The sequence below is a fragment of the Eschscholzia californica genome, unplaced genomic scaffold (assembly GCF_041429995.1).
Source record: "Eschscholzia californica isolate CP2 unplaced genomic scaffold, dmEscCali1.0.p SCAF_4, whole genome shotgun sequence".
NCBI classification, from domain to species: domain Eukaryota; kingdom Viridiplantae; phylum Streptophyta; class Magnoliopsida; order Ranunculales; family Papaveraceae; genus Eschscholzia; species Eschscholzia californica.
The window spans coordinates 40,471,902-40,492,096 of record NW_028238461.1 but is presented as its reverse complement, the minus strand read 5'-3'; positions in this window follow the sequence as shown (position 1 = coordinate 40,492,096).

Genomic DNA, 20,195 nt, shown 5'->3' with positions numbered 1-20,195 from the left:
TTTATCTAGAATATCATCCGGAATCCAAATAGTTCATTATATTGGATCCCGAGTAAATGCAAAAGAGATTTAAGTAATTAAGTGCTAGTTTTATAAAGTGAAATTATGTGGTGGATTTTATAACCTTAGATATCTTCTCCCCTCTCTTAGTTAGTTTATTTAGTTTTATTCGTTTTCTTATTTCTTACATATCAATCGTCAAATCCATGAAGTGGGGTGTGTGTGTGTGTGTTAGTCTAAGTTAGCTATTGACATTTTGATTATTGTGCTAAACTCGTCGTCAATATCCGAAATTGCCTACTTATCCCTTGGGACGATACTCGATCTTATTTTCAATACTATAACTTGACCCCGTATACTTGCGGGAATAGACCTATTTTTAGGCCTATCAAGTTTTTGGCGCCGCTGCCGGGGATAGGTTTAGTAGTTAGGATATTGTTTGCTTGTTTTGTTCATTAGTTTAGTGTTATTTGTTAACTTAGACGTTTTTCTTTCTTTATTTTTGTAGTTTCTTATCTTTTCTTTTTTTTAGGTACCACTTTAAGAGAAAAGCCCAAAAACGAGAACATAGGAGTGAAGGGGAACAAAAGAATCAGAAAGGAATCGGAAGGAAGAACGAAACGAGAGGAGCATCCGCTAGTATCGTATTCTATCTCTTTCTTTCTTACTTGTGTGTGATTGGTTGGATGAGTTTTGAGTTGCATTGATAGCTTGTTTGTTAGTTCCTTGAGCATTGTGAGATCATGGCACGTTCTTATAACGGTTGGCCATTTGATGATGATGATGAGCTTATTTCGAGGATTCCCCGCACTAACCGACCTGATATGACCTTAGGTGAATACCAACGGATGTGTAGGGATGTTTCGATTAGTGAGGGGAATAGACCATTTGAGTCTGACAGATCTCGTATGACCCTAGGAGAATACCGACGGATGTGTAGAGATGGTCAAATTAGTGATGGATATGGTCTGAGAGTAAATATGTATGAGAGACCTTATAGTCCACACTATTCTGAGACCAATGATTTTAGAGGCAGGTATGATCCTAGTATGTACGGTGGGAGTTATTATCAAGAGTCTTCATTTAATTACACTTGTGAGCCTTATCATGAAGAGACTCTTGAAGATAGATCTCAATTAGAGTTTGCGAGTCGTCTGACTGAAATGATGTTACAACATGAACAGACGCAGATTCAAATGCAACAAGAGTTACATCAGAGGTTTGAGTCTCTAAATCATCAATTAGAATCTCTAAATCGTCCATTAGAGATGATGATGTCACAGTTATTAGCCGACGAGGAAGGGGTTTTACCACCCCAAACTCAAGAGGGTATTAGGTCCGATGGCGAGGGTAATACGTCATACCCTAATACTAAGTTAAATGTCGACGAATCAACTGAGAGGACCCAAGAGCTTGAACAAACTGATAACCTTGTCGTCTCGTTTCCTCACCATGTGTCATCTCATCATGATAGGACTACATTAGATTTTGATGTTCAGGGTGATGGCTCTACGAGCAAGTTTGAGGATGACACGATTCCAAACTATCCAATTTTTGACACTTGTAAGGAGTCAGTCTTAGATGCAATGCTAGGAAGGCCTGATATTATAATTGATTATGAAGCTCCAGATGCCTTTGAGGATATTGATGACGTAGTAGTTAGAGACATGTTGGATAGTTTGTCAGACTATTTACCTAAGGAAACCATGGACCTTGACTTGGTCCCCGAGCATACTGCCTTACCCTTAGAGTCTAGTTCGACTTTCCACATGATCTCAAACTCGGTTGTTGATCCCTTTTGGGACATTTCAGACGTCTTTCCAAAGACGTCTATGGACATAGTGGATATTCTGTCCACTAAGCTTCCAGATGATTTTTTGCTTTCGACTGATATTTTGACTCTTCACATGTATGTCGATCCTTTTGATGATTTCTTTGTTGTCGTTCCTTCTATTTATACCTACTTAGTGGACTGTGCACCCACTAAGTTTGGGGATGGCTTGTTTTCTTTTATCGTCTCATGTGCACTTCGTATTCTTTATCTTTTTTTGAGACGATTAGCACCTGCATATAGCTTTCTTTGGGTTGACCCCCAAATATTCCGTCTTTTGCTTTATGATCGTTAGGCCGATTGATGGGTCTTGATGTTTGTGGGTATCATCTCTGGAAACCCTCCACGAGACATAACTCGTGTTCTTATGTGAAATCAAGAGAATCAAAGGCTAATTGCATAGCTTAATGCAATCGTGTATACCCACGTTAGTGGTAGATTTGTATGTGGTCATGTCTTTTATGTGATTCATTCTTATGATATTTGTTGATATTTTAGGAGCAATTCTTATATGTTTTACTTCTAAGGCGTGGTTTGTTCCAAGTTTGGGGATGGCGCGAGCTTGGCATCAACTTGGAACCTCTTTATACATGAGCCTTGGTAGTATCATATTTTATCTCCTTCGGTTATGGTAATATCTTTCCACTCTTCTCTTTAGATTGATGTGTCTCTTTATCTTTTGGTGAGTATATGCTTAGAACATTGAGGACAATGTTAGTTTTAAGTTTGGGGATGCGGGGATTTGACCAAAACCAATGCATGACCATGGGTTTCAAAGACAAAAGGGTTCAAATTAGCCAAAATTTGAAAATTTTGAACATTTTAAGTAGATTTGCATGTGATTCTAGTGATAGTTTTAAGAATTTTGATGCATATGTATCGAGTTGATGAGTTTTGTGATTGCTGATGGCCTTTGCATGAAAGTCGAGTCTTTTAGTGTTTGTGTTGTGCCATGTGAGTTACATCTTAGTGAAGAAGAAACATTTCTAAGAGACCTAAAGTAGTCATTAGTGGAGATTTAACCCATGTGAGAGCTCAAAGCCTAAATTGCCATTCGAGTGTACTCTTCCGCACTAACTCCGAGTAGAATGAAGAGCTACTCAACCTCGTAACTTATAAAAGAGCTCATTTGATCTCGTGTGCTCAATTTCCTTAGCCACTAGGAGTGACATTAGGATAGCGAATTAACCTTGCCCTTATAGTCCATGAAACCCAATGAGAGTGCCAACTAGAGGAAAGCGGATACTCCATCACCATCCATCATCTTATATCCCGAGAATGAAGACATGAGATAAAAGAATGAAGAATGTCAAAAGTAAGTATGAAATGAAAAGTTGATTGCAAGTATAGAGTTATGTGTGTTGAATTTTGTTTTGGTTGATTGAATTTGTGTTATGAAAAAAAAAATGAAAGAAAAAAAAAATGAAAAATGAAAAAAAGTGATATGAAAAAAAAGAAAAAGAAAAAGTGAAATAAAGTGATTTTTGTGTATGTTTGAGCATGTGTTAGCTCTTTTGTGTGAGTGATGTGATTGTATATATGTGTTGGTGTTTTTGTTCACGAATAAGTATTCGAAGCAAGAAACAAATGTTGAGGTGCTTAAGAGGTTCTACCATAATGAGGAGGTCAACATTCTCGGGAATCCACCACCATCACATCATCTATTGTATAGTGGCGAATTCCTTTTCGAAGATCATTCGTTCCATAATGTTGTCCTCACCCCTTTTTATGTGTTGAGTCTATAGTCGTGATCACACTCACACATACGAGCGAACCATTCTTGAGTGATTTCATTTTTGGAGTGTATGTCCGTGAGGCCGAAGTCGAGGCGAAATGTACTAACTTGGGAATCAAGGTTTTATGACTTCGGAACATAGATGTGCTTATTATGGTATGACACTTGCATTTTAGGGTAAGACCATTAGTGAAGAGATCTTTAGCTTTTATATGAACTTGTTTACTTGATTCATTATGTTTTGACATGCTTAAACCCTTCACTATATTAACATGCTTTGGATGTTGGACCCTTGTGTATTTGAAACCATGATGTTTGTGGGTGTCATCTATGGAAACCCTCACGAGACCACACTCGTCCACTAGGGCAACCTAGGGGTTTAACGGCTTGTTGCATATGCTAAATGCAACCGGGATTCCTCCGAAAGTGAGTTAGGTTTTTCTTTTATTTTGTTTTGCTCGAGGACTAGCAAAATCTAAGTTTGGGGATGTTTGATGGGTCATGAAAATGTCCCATCTAAGTCGTTTAATTTAGTCGAGTTAGTTCGTTTCGAGTCTTTATTATAATAAAATGGTTGGTTTTCTTGATTAGGTGTCTTTTGGAGAGTTAGGTGTTAAAAACGAGGTAAAGATGCATGAAGGGTATTTTGGTCATTTGGAGTCAAGGACAATCTGGAAATTTGGTCAAGGTCAGTGCATGGTTGGAAAGTAGAGGTCGAGACGAGTTCGTAGGAGAAAACGGAAGTCAAATCGGAGTCCGGATGGAGAAATAAATCAAGGTCAAAGTTTTGTCAAAGAGGGTTGACCAGGTGGGATATATTCGGTAGAAATTCGGGTACGCGGGATTTGGTGGGACACGTGGCGCGCTCTAAGGCCGGTGTATCCAATTCCCGTATTTCCGCCTAGCAACGAAATGGGCCCTTAGAGCATTATTCCGTGCATCTCGAAGCAACTTACCTCGGTGGTCCCGGTTCTATATTTTAATCTCAGCCGCAACCTTCCGCGCAAATCAGATCCAACGTTTCCTGTGCATCTGCACCTTTAAGCTTGATTCCATAGTTCGGATGCATTTTAGTTCCGTGAACCCAGGTCTTGCGTTTTAATCCTGACCGCTTCCTCCCGCGTTTTCAAGATCCGACGGCTTCGGATGGTCCCGTCGTTAATCTGTTCCCGTGTTACCCGTAGCAGCTTAGCTTCCGTGCTCCCAGCCACGCGTCCCTTCCCGAACCATCCAGATCCGCGTACTGCTTTGATCCGACGGATGCTGCTGCTGCCGCACGTCAACTGCCTAGCCGCGAAGCACTGTAGCCGCGTGAACACAGACCCTAACGGCCAGATTGCTTAACCCTCTCTCCAGCCGACACATGTCCCAGTTTCAAACCCTAGCCACATGGGTTTTGTCCTTTAAACCCCCGTAATTCCAAATATAACCCCCTCTTTTATTCCCTTTTACCACTTTAACCCAACAAAACCCTAATTTCACCTAAACCATCTTTCCCATTTTATCCCTTTTGTACCAAAACCCACATATAAATAAATCATTTTCTCCTCCATTAAAACCTAGACTTGCAAACCCTCTCATATCTTCATCTCCTTCTCCTCTTTCTATCCCTCTTCTTACCTAATACTCCTTCTTCTTATCTACCTCTTCTACCATTAATAAATCTCTTCTTACTCAATCCCTCTTCTATGAAATCCATCTTTTTCTATCTTCTTCTCTACCACTATTCTTTCTTCCATTAATAGTCTTCTTCTTCTCCCTTCCATATTCTTCTATCATCTTTACCCTCTTCTTCTCTTCTTTCCCTTTCTTTTTCTTATTTGGGTTGAAATAAAATAGCTATTACATGGATTTCTTGGAGTAACATTCTTGAGCATAAATGGAGCAAATCTTGGACAAATTGGAGATACATAGGAATATGGAATTTGAGCATTCTTGGTGATTTCTTTCCATTAAATTCTTAGTATTTTCATTTATTTTACAATGTCAATGAATGTTATTCTAGATTTCATGTATAGTTAATTTAGCAATCTAAGGTTGTGAATGAAACCCATTTTGGATCTTTATAATACTTGTTCTTGATTAATTAAATCCTTTGATGTGCTTCAATGCCTATTGATTGTCATTTCATGTTGATTCTATAACCTTATTATCATTCATGTATTATAATTAGATATTTCATGCTTTTATTGATTTATTAGATGAGATATGCCTTTTAGATCTTGAATGATAGTGTAGGAAATTAGTTTTATATGGTAGTCAATCATACATTCTTAATTATAAAATTGTTTTATCTAGAATATCATCCGGAATCCAAATAGTTCATTATATTGGATCCCGAGTAAATACAAAAGAGATTTAAGTAATTAAGTGCTTGTTTTATAAAGTGAAATTATGTGGTGGATTTTATAACCTTAGATATCTTCTCCCCTCTCTTAGTTAGTTTATTTAGTTTTATTCGTTTTCTTATTTCTTACATATCAATCGTCAAATCCATGAAGTGGGGTGTGTGTGTGTGTGTTAGTCTAAGTTAGCTATTGACATTTTGATTATTGTGCTAAACTCGTCGTCAATATCCGAAATTGCCTACTTATCCCTTGGGACGATACTCGATCTTATTTTCAATACTATAACTTGACCCCGTATACTTGCGGGAATAGACCTATTTTTAGGCCTATCACTAATCATATCCAATATGATTGACTTGAATGTCTTTCTCATGCTTGCTTGCTCATCGGTGTCTTTAGACTCCGAGTCTCGCAACGCTCTCTGTCATGAGTTTTTGGGTTGAAATCTTTTAGACTTTCCGAGTCTTAGATTTTCTGTTTCGGATCTCAAGCATCTCAGCGTACTGAGTCTCTCTAATCCTATCATCCTTTTGATCTATGCCTATAGATCTTCAGATGCCCAAAATGGCATTTTATCCTTTTGTGTGTGGTCCTTTATTGAGTCAGTTCGTTACTGTTTTACAACATCTTATGTCGTACTCAATCTTTTGTACGCACTCTGCATACGGACCCGGAAGGTTTGTTTCTTCCACTTACCTTCTTGAAACTCGTGATTCAAGATTATCTTCATTCCTCAGGAATCAAACTTCTTTGATTGCCTTTTTGAATCGAAGATTCTAACTCTTGCGTGCTTTTAATCCGTCGATAGATTTCTGAAGCATGCCTATGGACATAACTTGATTGGAAGAATCTTATTCTTCTTGTCTAGTTTCGGGAAACATGAATGTTTCCATCCTTCTCAGTTTTCTACTTTGGAAAACCAATTTAGGTCTTCTGTTGACTTAAATTATCAAGCTTCATGTCTTGACGAGATATGGATTCCACGATGATTTTGGCTTCTAGCCAAAATCTAGAGTCAGTTTCTGTTTCTGCGCAGGTCTTTTATCTCTTCAGAAATAACCTTTATTTTCTGAGTCTTTAAGATTTTATTTTGACCTTTCAGGGCTTTTGAACAACAATTTGGAATTTTCTCAACTACTTTGAGAAATTCCTTTAGAGATACTTTCACTCGCTTTGAGAGTTCTCCTGCGAATGACATTCGCTTTTGTGCGGTGGGTTTACAAGATCATATCTTTAACCTTTCCTTTTTCCGAGGAGCCGCAGTTTGTTGCTCTTGGTCGAATTTAATCGTCTTGTACAAGTTTTCATGATTGTTCTTCATGACTCTTCATGACTTTTTTCATGATCGAATTAAATCGACTTGTACTTTTCTCCCACTTATTCTTGTAATAATTAGTGCTAATTATTAGAAGAATACTATCATGAGCAACAAACACTTTGTTCTCTTGATTGGTTATGGAAGAAGCCCAAATTTTTTTCAAAAGAAATTGCGTCAGATATTAGCTAATTTTGTAACGCTTTTACAAATTTAGCTTTAGACGGAATTTTGGTAAGTGTGAAAACAATCGTTTATAGAATATGTCCCAAAATATTCGGAAGACTGGCTTAAACCCATCTTTGATCGAATCATGCATAGCAATGTTCGATTACTCCCACTGAATCCACCATCCTACAGATGTGTTCCATGGAGCGAGTTGGGAATCGGCTTCTCAACTCCTTTGATGGTTATCAAATGTTTGACTCAAGTTTTTACCACTCCAATCTAATCGGATGACTTAAACTCTCTTGTCAAAATGATTCTTTACTTCGGTTTGTACTTTGTTTGAACCTTTCAAACATTCTGACTTATACTTTATAATTTGTATGTTTCCATACTTCATGAAGTTATCAGCGTACATATTGGAGTAGCTCTCGTTAGCTTCTGCAAGTAAACTTATAGGTCTGCATAACACTGTATGAGTCCTAATAGATTACTAGTCTCTATGCCTTTTGAAAAGGGTGACTTTGTCAATTCAGTCCTTAAGACCTAATTGACAATGCTGAAGTTTAATGAGTTTGAATCTCTTGATTTTAGCCATTATCAATGTTAACCTTCAGTTAATTTTACCACTGGTTTAAAACATCATATGTTTCTAGAAGAACAAAATAATCACTATTAAGTTCTAAGCTAGATCAGTGTCTAAAAGAAGACTTTGATCCCTTTCAGCATCCCTAGCATTACTGCTTCTGCTCCCTCTTGGATCTTGACTTCTTTTAGTCAAGTATGTAATTCCCTTAAGCTCCCACTGAGCCGCTCATCTGGTCTTAAATACCTGATGAAGGAATTTTACGATACTTGTTTTTAACTTTGTTAGCAAGGATACGGAACCGGAATTCATAATTCCATTCCTTTTGTCCTCCAGGTGCTAAAGGTAGTTTCCTTTTAAATGGTCTAGCCATTGTTTTTAGAAACATTCACAGTAATGAGGAATACTCTTGATCATGTACTCGACAACTGCTTTTCTTTGATCAAATGTTTGTCTCACTTGACTGATCCTTTTGCCCTTTTGAATCTCAAGATCTCTTTCTTAGATTCTTTGTACCAAATCTCAAGAACCTTTCTTAGACTGGATATTCCCGTATGTTCTACTCAGTTTGTTTGTAACAACCTGAGTGACTCATATAAGGTCTTTATCAATCTTTGTTCAATCGATATTGAATTGGGTGATAGATGTATTCTGTTGTCTTCCCTTAGGATGACTTTCAGATTGCCTTGGAGGTCTCGTACCTCTCCATTTATGACTTCTGTAGGAATTTCTTCCTTAGTTTGTCTTAATGGTTATGCTAACATTCATTACTCTTCCAAAGAGAATGTTATACGGTTGCTTGCAAATGGCTTTTGACCTTTTCTTGTATGAGTCAACATTGGGATTGGGTATTCTAGTGACCTTCCTTTTGAATCTGAGAACTATTCTCGGATTCATTCTTCCATTCTAGGAAGTGGATCAGCACCTCCCTTAGGTGTGATTCAATGTTGAAATCGTTTGTGTCATCTTAAAACTACATAAAGAAATGGCAAAGTTTTAAAACTCGTTATCGTTTTTGAAAAAACTTAGTTTTCCCACATTATTCAATAAAATCGTCCCCGATTGAATAAGTGATTCCAAGACCCCAGTTCTTCGGAGTAAAGCGGACGAAGGCCCTACCCTTTGACTCCGTCGTTCCGGGTGAGTGAACTACTTCACTGATCATACCTTATGACTCTTGGTTGATAGATTTCATTAATGAATGACTAATCTATCCTTTTGCCTCGAGTATCCAAGACTCTCTTGCTGATCTCGTTGAGTAGAACCATTTAGACGTGTAGGCCTCTTCTATAGACCTACCCGCATTGTCCCAAGGTAGAGGAGGTACTCTGCGAAGGCCGACCCACCTTCCTCGAACAAGGGCGCAACGAATGTCTTAATCTGGATAGGCGATTACTCAAGATTACTTTTGGGGACTTTTACGCTAGTATGGCGTTTGTTATAGTGAACTATTTAGCCTAACAAACATCCATGACATAAAGCGTAAATAAGTAAGTAAATGCGCGCGAGAAAGTAAATCAAGCAGACATGGATCCTAGTATGGCCCCTAACCTAGAAGATCTAATCTCCTTTGGTTTTCTTCTTGTTTCGCCTTTTGGTTCATCTTAGATCGCCATCTTTGAACCTCCATTGATTTCTCCCACTCGCCTTTGGATTCCATCCTTGAGTTTTCTTCAATGGACTTATTGACCCTAAACTTTAATTACAAGACTCTAACGATTCGCAGATCGTATAAACTTGAAATTAAAATTAATTACAAAGCATGCACCCATCCGTGCTTAAAACAAGAATAAAGAAATAAATATATGGCCATACTAGTTTCCCGCATTCACATCACATGCAATCATAATATATCAAGGCTAAGAATTATATATGCATGATTATCTTGGGAGATACTTTTGTTGACATCACATGTCACATTACGGACCTGTTAGGGATTTCGAAGAATCCCTGTTTTCCGTGGGGTTGAGAACGAGAATCCCTACTACGATGTTAGGGATTTCGAAGAAATCTGTGGGACTATGAATTTCCCCAATATGCCTGACAAAATATTGAGACTTAGGTTGTTCCCTTTCTCACTGAAGGAGAAAGCAAAATCTTGGTTGTATGCCTTACAACCTCATTCCATTACTATATGGGAAGAATTGAGCAGTGCATTCTTTCTGAAATTCTTCCTGAAACACAAAACTACCTCTTTAAGGCAAAGTCTTAACAGTTTTGTGCAGCAAGAAGGAGAATCTCTCTATAAATATCTTGAGAGATTTAAAGAAATCTTACTACAGTGTCCACAACATGATTTTGAAAAGATAAGACTAGTCCAGATTCTCTATGACGGACTAGATTACCCAACTACATCCATGGTAGAATCATTCTGTAGTGGCGGGTTCATTAGTAAAACCGCCGATGAGTGTATGGCATTTCTAGAAGAGTTGGCTGAGAAATCCCAGCAATGGGAAACTTCTAGAGGACCTCCTACTAGGGCTAATCCTACTCCGAATAAAGGTGGCATCTATAGAGTTGATGAGTCAGATCTTAAACTCGCCGCCATGGCGAGAAGAATAGAAGCCCTAGAACTTGGTCAGCCTAAAGCATTCAGGGAGGATCCCACTCAAGCCATGAGTATTGGAAATGAATCCATTTCTTATCCGTGCTCGGTCTGTGGAGACCCATCTCATACTGGAAATAAGTGTACCCTATTTTTTGTTCCTGACGAGAAAGTGTAGGGATTTACACCCTTCTACTAGTGTTTATAGCGGAAATAAGACATCTATAGTCTACACTAGTATTCCCAGGATCACATGCAAAACTAGTAATTAATCTAATGGAGATAGTGGATTACCTTAATCGCTTTTCCCTCGAACTAGTTGAATTGATTGAAGAAGACCAAGAGCTTCAAGTGTAGCTCCTCTACTTGGGACACGAGCAATCAATTTGATCTCCCACCTTGTTGTATAGCTAGCACACCAATGGTGGTTGGATAATAAGAAGACCTTCTTCTTGCTTGACTAGATAGATAGTTAATGGGAATTAGCTCACTTTCTCCTCTCTACTTGATGTGGTAGAGTAAGAAAGCTTAGAGAGAAATTCCACACCTTATTCTCTGCCCTAAGAGTGTTTATATAGAACCCTAATAAGAATCCACCTCCTTTTAGGTTTCCTAAAACACCCTTTAGAATAAGATTTAGGGAAATAGTCGAAAATAGCAACTATTGGTATTTTCTCAATTCCCTAAGGAGATGACGTCCAAACCCAGCCAAAATTGGCAGATTTAATGTTCATAACATAAGGAAACGTCACTCCAAAAATCAGCCCAATCCGAGGCCTAAAAGTGCCCGAATCGGTCTAGGCCCAAAAACCCTGTTTTTGGCCTTTTTGTACTATCTTTGCCTAATTCCTTTTTAGGCCTATGAGATATGTTTATGGGACACTCCCATGATTATATCTCACTCCCACTAGTCATATCCTAGATCAATTTGTCACTCTTATGTGTAACCCGTTGTAGGATCCGATCGAAGTTAGCCGCGAATTACTTCGTAATTCGACGATCGTAGTTGGTCTCTAGCTACAACTCTACGATCCCTAAATCAATCGGACTTGATGATCTTCCACATCAATTATCCTATCCGACAAATTGTTCGCATTGTCACCTTGGTCGAAGGACATCTCCTTCAACTCCTTCAGAAAGAGCATGTTAATGCTCTTTATCTAAACTCTAGGCAAGATAACCGTCAGAAATATGATCCTTATTCGAACACTTATAATCCGGGTTGGAGAAATCACCCCAATTTTTCTTGGTCAAAGGGTCAGGGTCAGATTAGTAGTTCAATGAACCCTCCTGGGTTTAATGCTCCTCGGAATCCTTATGCTCAAAACCAGGGTCAATCTAGTACCAATATCCTTCTCAGAACAAAGAGTCTTTAGAAGAAACCATGAAGCAGCTAGCTAAGGCCCAAATGGAGTTTGCACAACAGACCAACCAGACTATATCTAGTCTAAGAACCGAGGTAGGAGAAGTTACAGAAGCCCTTAGGCAGAGAGAACAGGGTATATTTCCTAGTCAACCAGAGCCAAACCCGAAGGGTAAAATGTCAATGGACCAGGCCAATGCAGTAACCACCCTTAGAAGTGGTAGGGCAATTGACAATAAGGTAGGAGTTCCCGAAGATAGTGAACCAAACTATGAACCACCAACCTTACCAACTAGTACCCCTAGTAAAGAGCCTGTGAAGGCTCCTGAGTCTGAAAACCTGCCCATTGTGCCTGAGCCATATGTTCCTAGAGCCCCTTATCCTCAACGTCTGGTAGAACCTAAGAAGAAGTCTCAGTTTGAGGAGATAATGGAAATGTTCAAACAGGTTAGTATTAACATTCCATTATTAGAAGCTATTAAACAGATCCCATCTTACACTAAGTTCCTTAAAGACATATGTACTAGAAAGCGTAAGATGAACGTGCATAAGAAAGTCTTCTTGACTAATCAAGTGAGTTCTATTATCCAACAAACCCTTCCATCTAAGTACAAAGACCCAGGAAGTCCTACATTACCATGCACTATAGGATAACATGAGATCGAACGAGCATTATCAGATTTAGGTGCTAGTGTTAACCTTTTTCCTTACTCGGTGTACTTACAGTTAGGTTTAGGAGAAATAATACCCACCCCTGTAGTTCTCCAGTTGGCGGATCGGTCTATTAGACGACCACGTGGAATAGTGGAAGATGTTTTAATAAAAGTTGGTGAATTCATCTTTCCTGTAGATTTCATCATCTTGGATACCGACCCAGTTCGTGATACCCAAAGTCAAATTCCCGTCATTTTAGGACGACCATTCATAGCTACATCTGATGTTGTCATATATTGTAGGAGTGGACTCTTAAAATTGTCTTTTGGAAACATGACTGTAGAGATGAACATCTATAAAGCTGGACTTTTTCCAGATGATGTTGAGGATTTTACCGAGTTGAATCTGATAGATATGTTTGTTCAGGATTCTTTACCTGAAACTTTATCCGAGGATCCCTTAGAAACGTTGTTGGCTCATTTTGGCTTAGACTTTGATGAGGAGGGAAGTATCAATGAGGTAAATGCTTTGCTGGATTCTACCCCATTTCTGGATACTGATAAGTGGAAAGCGAAAGTTGAACCCCTCATTTTGTCAAAGCCAATTGACTCGCCAACTTTAGAGACAAATCAACTATCATCTACCAATGAGTCCTGTGGTCCATCTATCCCAGAGTTGTCTACATCCACAGAAAAACCACCTTCCTTAGAATTGAAACCCTTGCCTGACAACTTAAAGTGTTCGTTTCTAGGCCCATCTGAAACTCTACCTGTCATTATTGCTTCTGAGTTAGAAAAATAACAAGAGAGTAGATTGTTAGATGTCCTTAGAAACCACAAAGAGGCCTTAGGGTGTTCAATATCAGATTTAAATGGTATAAGTCCTTCTGTTTGCATGCACCATATCTACCTAGAGGAAGATGCTAAACCGTCAAGGGAAATGCAACGTAGACTTAACCCTCACATGAAGGAGGTGGTTAGAGCTGAAGTCCTGAAATTATTAGGTGCGGGTATCATATACCCTATTTCAGATAGTGCTTGGGTCAGTCCTGTTCAAACTGTACCCAAGAAATCAGGCATTACTGTAGTCAAGAACGAAGCAAATGAGTTAATACCCACCAGGATGACCACTGGGTGGCGTGTTTGTGTTGACTACAGGAAATTGAACACGGTAACGAGGAAAGACCATTTTCCTCTTCCTTTCATTGATCAGATGTTAGAGAGACTAGCCGGGCATAGCTACTACTGTTTCTTAGATGGTTATTCTGCCTATAATCAGATTCCTATAGCCCCTAAAGACCAAGAGAAAACCACTTTTACCTGTCCATTTGGAACTTATGCTTATCGTCGGATGCCTTTTGGGTTGTGTAATGCACCCGCCACTTTTCAAAGATGTATGATGAGCATATTTTCAGATATGGTAGAGAGGTTTCTCGAGGTCTTTATGGATGATTTTTCAGTCTTTGGCTCATCATTCGATCAATGTCTGCATCACCTCACACTTGTGTTGGTTCGATGCAAAGAGAAGAACTTAGTTCTCAATTGGGAGAAATGTCACTTTATGGTTCCCTCAGGAATAGTCTTAGGGCATGTCATTTCTGAAAAGGGCATTGAAGTAGATAAAGCAAAAGTTGAGTTGATAAAAAGCCTCCCAGTCCCTAAAACGGTCAAAGATATTCGATCGTTCTTAGGACATGCTGGATTTTATCGGCGGTTTATCAAAGATTTTAGCAAGATATCTAGACCTCTTTGTAATCTTTTGGCAAAAGAGAACAAATTTGTCTTTGACGGTCCTTGCTTAGAAGCCTTTGAAAACTTAAACTTATGCTTACTTCTGCCCCTATTGTTCAACCTCCCAACTGGAGTACTCCATTTGAGATCATGTGTGATGCATCTGATTATGCCATTGGAGTCGTGTTAGGTCAACGTGAGAATAAACTTCTTCACGTTATATACTATGCCAGTAAGATGTTGAATGATGCACAGCTAAACTACTCTACCACTGAAAAAGAGTTGTTAGCTGTAGTGTATGCCTTAGAGAAGTTCAGATCATATCTCGTTGGGTCTAAGGTCATCATATTCTCTGATCATGCTGCATTAAAATATCTCCTTTCTAAAAAGGATGCAAAACCTAGACTGATTAGATGGATACTACTGCTACAGGAATTTGACATAGAAATTTGGGACAAAAAGGGTTCCGAAAATTTAGTAGCAGACCACTTGTCTAGACTTGTAGTCGAGTCTGTCAAAGACAAGTTACCCATGAGAGAGAGCTTTCCTGATGAGCAACTCTTTAGTGTCTCCCGATTACCTTGGTTTGCTGATATAGTGAACTATCTTGCTACTGGTCAAATACCCAAACACTTGACCAAGCAAGATCGTGATAAATTTTTATCTGAAATAAAACGGTTCTTCTGGGACGACCCATACTTATTTAATTATTGTCCCGACCAGATCATTAGGAGATGTGTTCCTGATGAGGAACAATTGAAAATCATTTCCTTTTGTCATGATCATGCATGTGGAGGGCATTTTAGTAGTAAAAAGACGGCTGCCAAAATTGTACAATGTGGTTTTTACTGGTCGTCTATATTTAAGGATACCCATGCATATTGTTTGGCATGTGAACGATGCCAAAAGTTGGGAAGCATTTCACGTAGGAACATGATGCCCCTTAATCCTATTTTGGTAGTTGAGGTCTTCGATGTGTGGGGCATCGATTTCATGGGTCCCTTCCCAAATTCATTTGGAAATCTGTACATCCTAGTGGGAGTTGACTATGTGTCTAAGTGGATAGAGGTGGTTGCTTGCAAAACGAATGATCACAAAGTTGTGATCACTTTCTTAAAGGAAAACATACTTTCACGTTTTGGTACACCGCGGGCAATTATTAGTGATGGGGGCGCACACTTTTGTAATAAGCAGTTTGAGCTTTTGATGAATAAATATGGTATTACCCATAAAGTGTCTACCCCATATCATCCACAGACTAGTGGTCAAGTCGAGGTGTCAAATAAGGAGATTAAACGCATTCTGGAGAAAACGGTTAACACCAATAGGAAGGATTGGTCTTTATGACTAACCGATGCACTATGGGCTTACCGTACAGCGTTTAAGACCCCTATTGGAATGTCTCCATATAGACTAGTGTATGGCAGAGCATGCCACTTACCCGTTGAGTTAGAGCACAGAGCATATTGGGCTATCAAGCAATTGAATTTTTCGCTTGACAAGGCGGGTAGAGAGAGAAAGTTGCAACTCAGTGAGTTGGAGGAGTTGAGAAATGATGCATATGAGAGTGCTAGGTTATATAAACATAAGATGAAAATGTTGCATGATAAAATTATTTTAAGAAAAACATTTTCACCAGGTCAGAAAGTTTTATTATATAACACACGTTTGCATTTATTTCCTGGTAAACTCCGTTCTAGATGGTCAGGGCTTTTCACGGTCAAGTTTGTGTATCCTTATGGTGCGGTTGACATTGAAGACAGAAATGGTAGTGTGTCCAAAGTGAATGGACAAAGGTTGAAACCATTTTTAGAGATGTTAACTGATATAGAGGACGTTCCTATCGAAGATCCTGTCTATCAAAACTGATCCGCTATGATCAGTTTCGTCTGGCTGCAGACGTTAAACTTAGCGCTTTCTGGGAGGCAACCCATGCATAGGACTTCTGAATCTGGTAACATCTTTCCCTAATCCTGTTATTTTGCATAGTCTTCAGAACATTGAGGACAATGTTCGGTTTAAGTTTGGGGATGGGGGATTGAATTTTTAGTCCTTATTTCAAAAATTCAAAAGGATTCAAAATTTTTAATTTTTGGATTAGAAACGTGAGTCTAGTTGTTTTTGCTTGTTAATATTTATAGAGTCTAGTTGGTTGTACTATGCTTTTGCTAAAGGTTTTTCTATGAATTTCGAGTCTTGAAGTTGTCTGTGCACTAGCCATGTGAGTGTTAGATAGGCGAAGAGTTGACTTTTCTAAGAGAACTTAATCGATCATTAGTGGAGACTTAACCCATGTGAGATTCTGAGCCTTTCTTGTTGTTTTAAGTGATCTCTTCTGAGCTAATTCTGAGTAGAATGAAGAGCTACTCAACCTCGCAATATTCATTAGAACTCAGTTGATCTCTTGAGTTCAAAATTTTACAACCACTAGGGATGTCATCAGGAATGCAAACCTTCTCTTATAGTCTGAGAAACTTGAAAACAGTGTCAACTAGAGAAAGATAGAACGCCATCATTATTTAGAACCCTGGGAATAAGGCATGAAGCAAAGTGAATAGAATTTTACCCAAGGAAAGAATAATGTGAAGAAAGTATGTTATGTATCTTGAGTTTTATTACCTGAGTCAGTATTGAAAAAAAAAAAAAAAAAAAAAAAGAAAGAAAATGAAAGAAAAAAGTGTTTATGTAGTTTTGTTTGAGTGTTTACCCCTTGAAGTAGTTCTTGAAGATTTGAAGATGTCGAGTTCTCAGGAGTTCTAGTCGGATCCTCATTAGTGTCTATCTACCTCTAGGAAGCATTGTTAGATAGTAGATCAGGTGAGAAGAGTTGGTTAGCTTCCCCATCCTGTATAGTGGTTGTTTCCTTCTTTGAGATCAGTCGTCCACAAAAATTATAGTCCGTCTATTTCATGTGTTGAGTTTCCTTCATAGTCATACTAACACATAGAGTGAACCATTCTTGAGTGACTTTGATTTTTGAGTGTATGACCGTGAGGCAGTAGTCGAGGCGAAATGTATTGAGAAAGTAATCGAGGTCTTGTCTTTTCAGAACCGAAATGATACTCATATTGGCTGGTCACGTGCACTTCGAGTCTTGGTTACTAGTGAAATGTTTTTTAGCGTTTGTATGGTTCGATTGATTTGGATTTCATTTCTATTAACTTTCGAAAATCTATCGGATGAACCATTTTTAGTCCACATCATATTTAGACCCTTTTGCATTTTTGATTTTTGAATTTTGTGGGTATATTTACTGCAAACCCTCACGAGACAAAACTCGTCCTCCTGGGTAACCTAGAGGTTTAACGGCTTGTTGCACGTGCTAAGTGCAATCGTGGGTCCCTACGAAAGTGGTGAAATGGGTTTAGTTTTATTTTTCTGTTTTGCTCGAGGACTAGCAAAATCTAAGTTTGGGGATGTTTGATGAGTCATGAAAATGCCTCATTTCAATCTCTTAATTGGAGCTAGTTAGTCCATATCGAGCCGTTACTCTGATGAACTGCTCGATTTTCTTTCTCAGGTGTCTTTTACGGAGTTTAGTGTGAAAAACAGGCGAAATCGGGAGAAATTGATGTTAGGGGCATTTTGGTCATTTGGTGACAAGGGTAGCATGGTAAGTTTGGATAATGTTGATTCTTGGATGAAAAGAGGGGTCCATGACGAGTCTGTGGGCGAAAACGGAAGTCGAATCGGAATCCGGACGAGCGAATTAGGCAAGGTCAAAGATTTAAGTCAGAGACGGTTGACCAATTTAGCTAAAAGACATGTGGCTTGGAATCTGACGGCCAAGTGAAGATTTTCGGTATATTGTCGGTCACAAATCGGGACAATTAGTCTCAGTAGCACATCCATTAAGATCCAGCGGTCTGCTTCATCTCAGTGACACGTGCTTTAAATCTAAGGATGCGCTGAAATCTATTCAGCCGGCCGCAACACACTGAATATGTCATCTATCAACCAGCAGTACGCGATGTCTCTCCCTCCCTTATCTTTTCTCAAATTCAAATTCAAGGAGGATTCTGTTGGTTAATACCGAGAGAGAAGGATGAGAAGATCTTAAGAAAAATCAAAACCGAACAGAGGAAGAGATAAGACCGAGAGAGAGAAGGTGAGTGGAGTTTTTGAATTTAAATCGAGAGAGAAAGAATGAAGAAGATATTCTCGGCAAGAATCAAAATAGAAATAGAGGAGAGATTTCGATTGGTCTTTGGTCTATAAAACAGAAGAGAAACAGAGAGCTAGGGGGATCGGTTTTTTAGAACAAAATCACAGTTTAGAAGGTTGATAGAACAGTAGAGAGAGAAACTGAACCGAGATCATCACCATCTTCATCTATCGATTTCTTTGTTTTCCTTTTATCTATTTAATTGTAGTTTCTTTTAGTTGTGAGAGATAGAGAAATTACAGAGAGATAGAGAGTTTACAGAGAAAGAAAGAAAAGGAGATTGTAGAGAGATAGAGAGAGAACAATAATAGAGAGGTTCGGTTTTATTATTTTCTTCATCTTGTTTTTGAGTTTATCTTGCTTTGTTTTCTTTTTTCTTGGTGAGAGAGAGAGAGATTACAGAGAGATAGAGATTAGAGTAAGAGATAAAGAGAGAAAACAGAAAGTCTAGAGAGAGAAAGAGAGTTAAGGAACATGAGAAAATAATTTTCTCAGAGAGGAAAATATTTCTGGGAAGACGAGAAAATCGTTTTCCCCAGAGGTGCGTTTGGCAGAATTCTCTGAAAATCAGAAGGAAATCACTTCCTTAGGCTCTGTTTGGTGGGAAAATCGCAGAAAAGTTAAGTTTCTTTCTTCTTTTTCTTATACTAATTCAAATATTTATCGTTTCTAGCATGAGTAGCTAAATCTTTTCTATCTAGGGTTTTAGATGAAGTTATAATAATTATTTTCTCGATAAATTTATTAAAGTTTTTACTATTTTAATGATAAAATCTTTCGGGTTTTTAGACCGTTCATGGACTAAAACCTGAGTTATATAAAGAACTCTCTAATTAGATCAAAATTATATAAATTGTCGTTAGAATTGTTAGGAAGACGGATTCGAAAACCCTAGGGTCCCTTTTTCTGAATACCGACTTATTTCTTTATTTATTTTTGAGTTTTATATTTTATTTTAATTTACCACCATCAAACCATTTTTAAATCTCAATAGTTTTAAGGTTAGAATTTAGTTTAACTTATTCTCTGAGGAACGAACCGGTCTTACCGGAACTATTACTTGACGCCCGTATACTTGCGGGTGGAGACCTTTTAGGGTAACCTTTTAGGACCATCACTACCCACCACAGAACCATCACAACCACAGAACGACCACCACTAACAACCACAGAACTACCATTAACCATTAATAACCACCCCCACAGAACCACCACTAACCACCACTAACTACAGAACCACCACCAAGTCACCAATAATAATATGTCGTCTTTACCACCACCAACAGGAACTACATCACTACCACCACCACACCGAACCAGATAGCTACCACCACCGCCACCAACAGTAACCACATCACCACCACTTCAATAAACCAGCCGCCACCACCACTATCCAGATCGCAACCACCACAAACTAGCCACCACCACAACAAACTAAACCGCCACCACAACCGAAGCGCCAACACCACAAACCGAATTGCGACCACCACATCAAATCACGACAACCACCACAACACCCATGACCACCACAACGCGAAGGTGCGTGAGCAGAGAGAAAGAGAGACTCATACCTGTTAGATAATGGGGGAAGAGAGAGAGAGAGTAGAAAAGTGGAGAAAGATGTTTGTCTCTGAAATTAGGGTTTTATTGAACTTGTAATAAAGGAGACAAAGAAATTGGTAAATTAGGATTTTGGGTTTAAAAAGATGAAATGAGGGCATAAATGTCAAAATCCTAATTCAGACATAATAATTCAGAT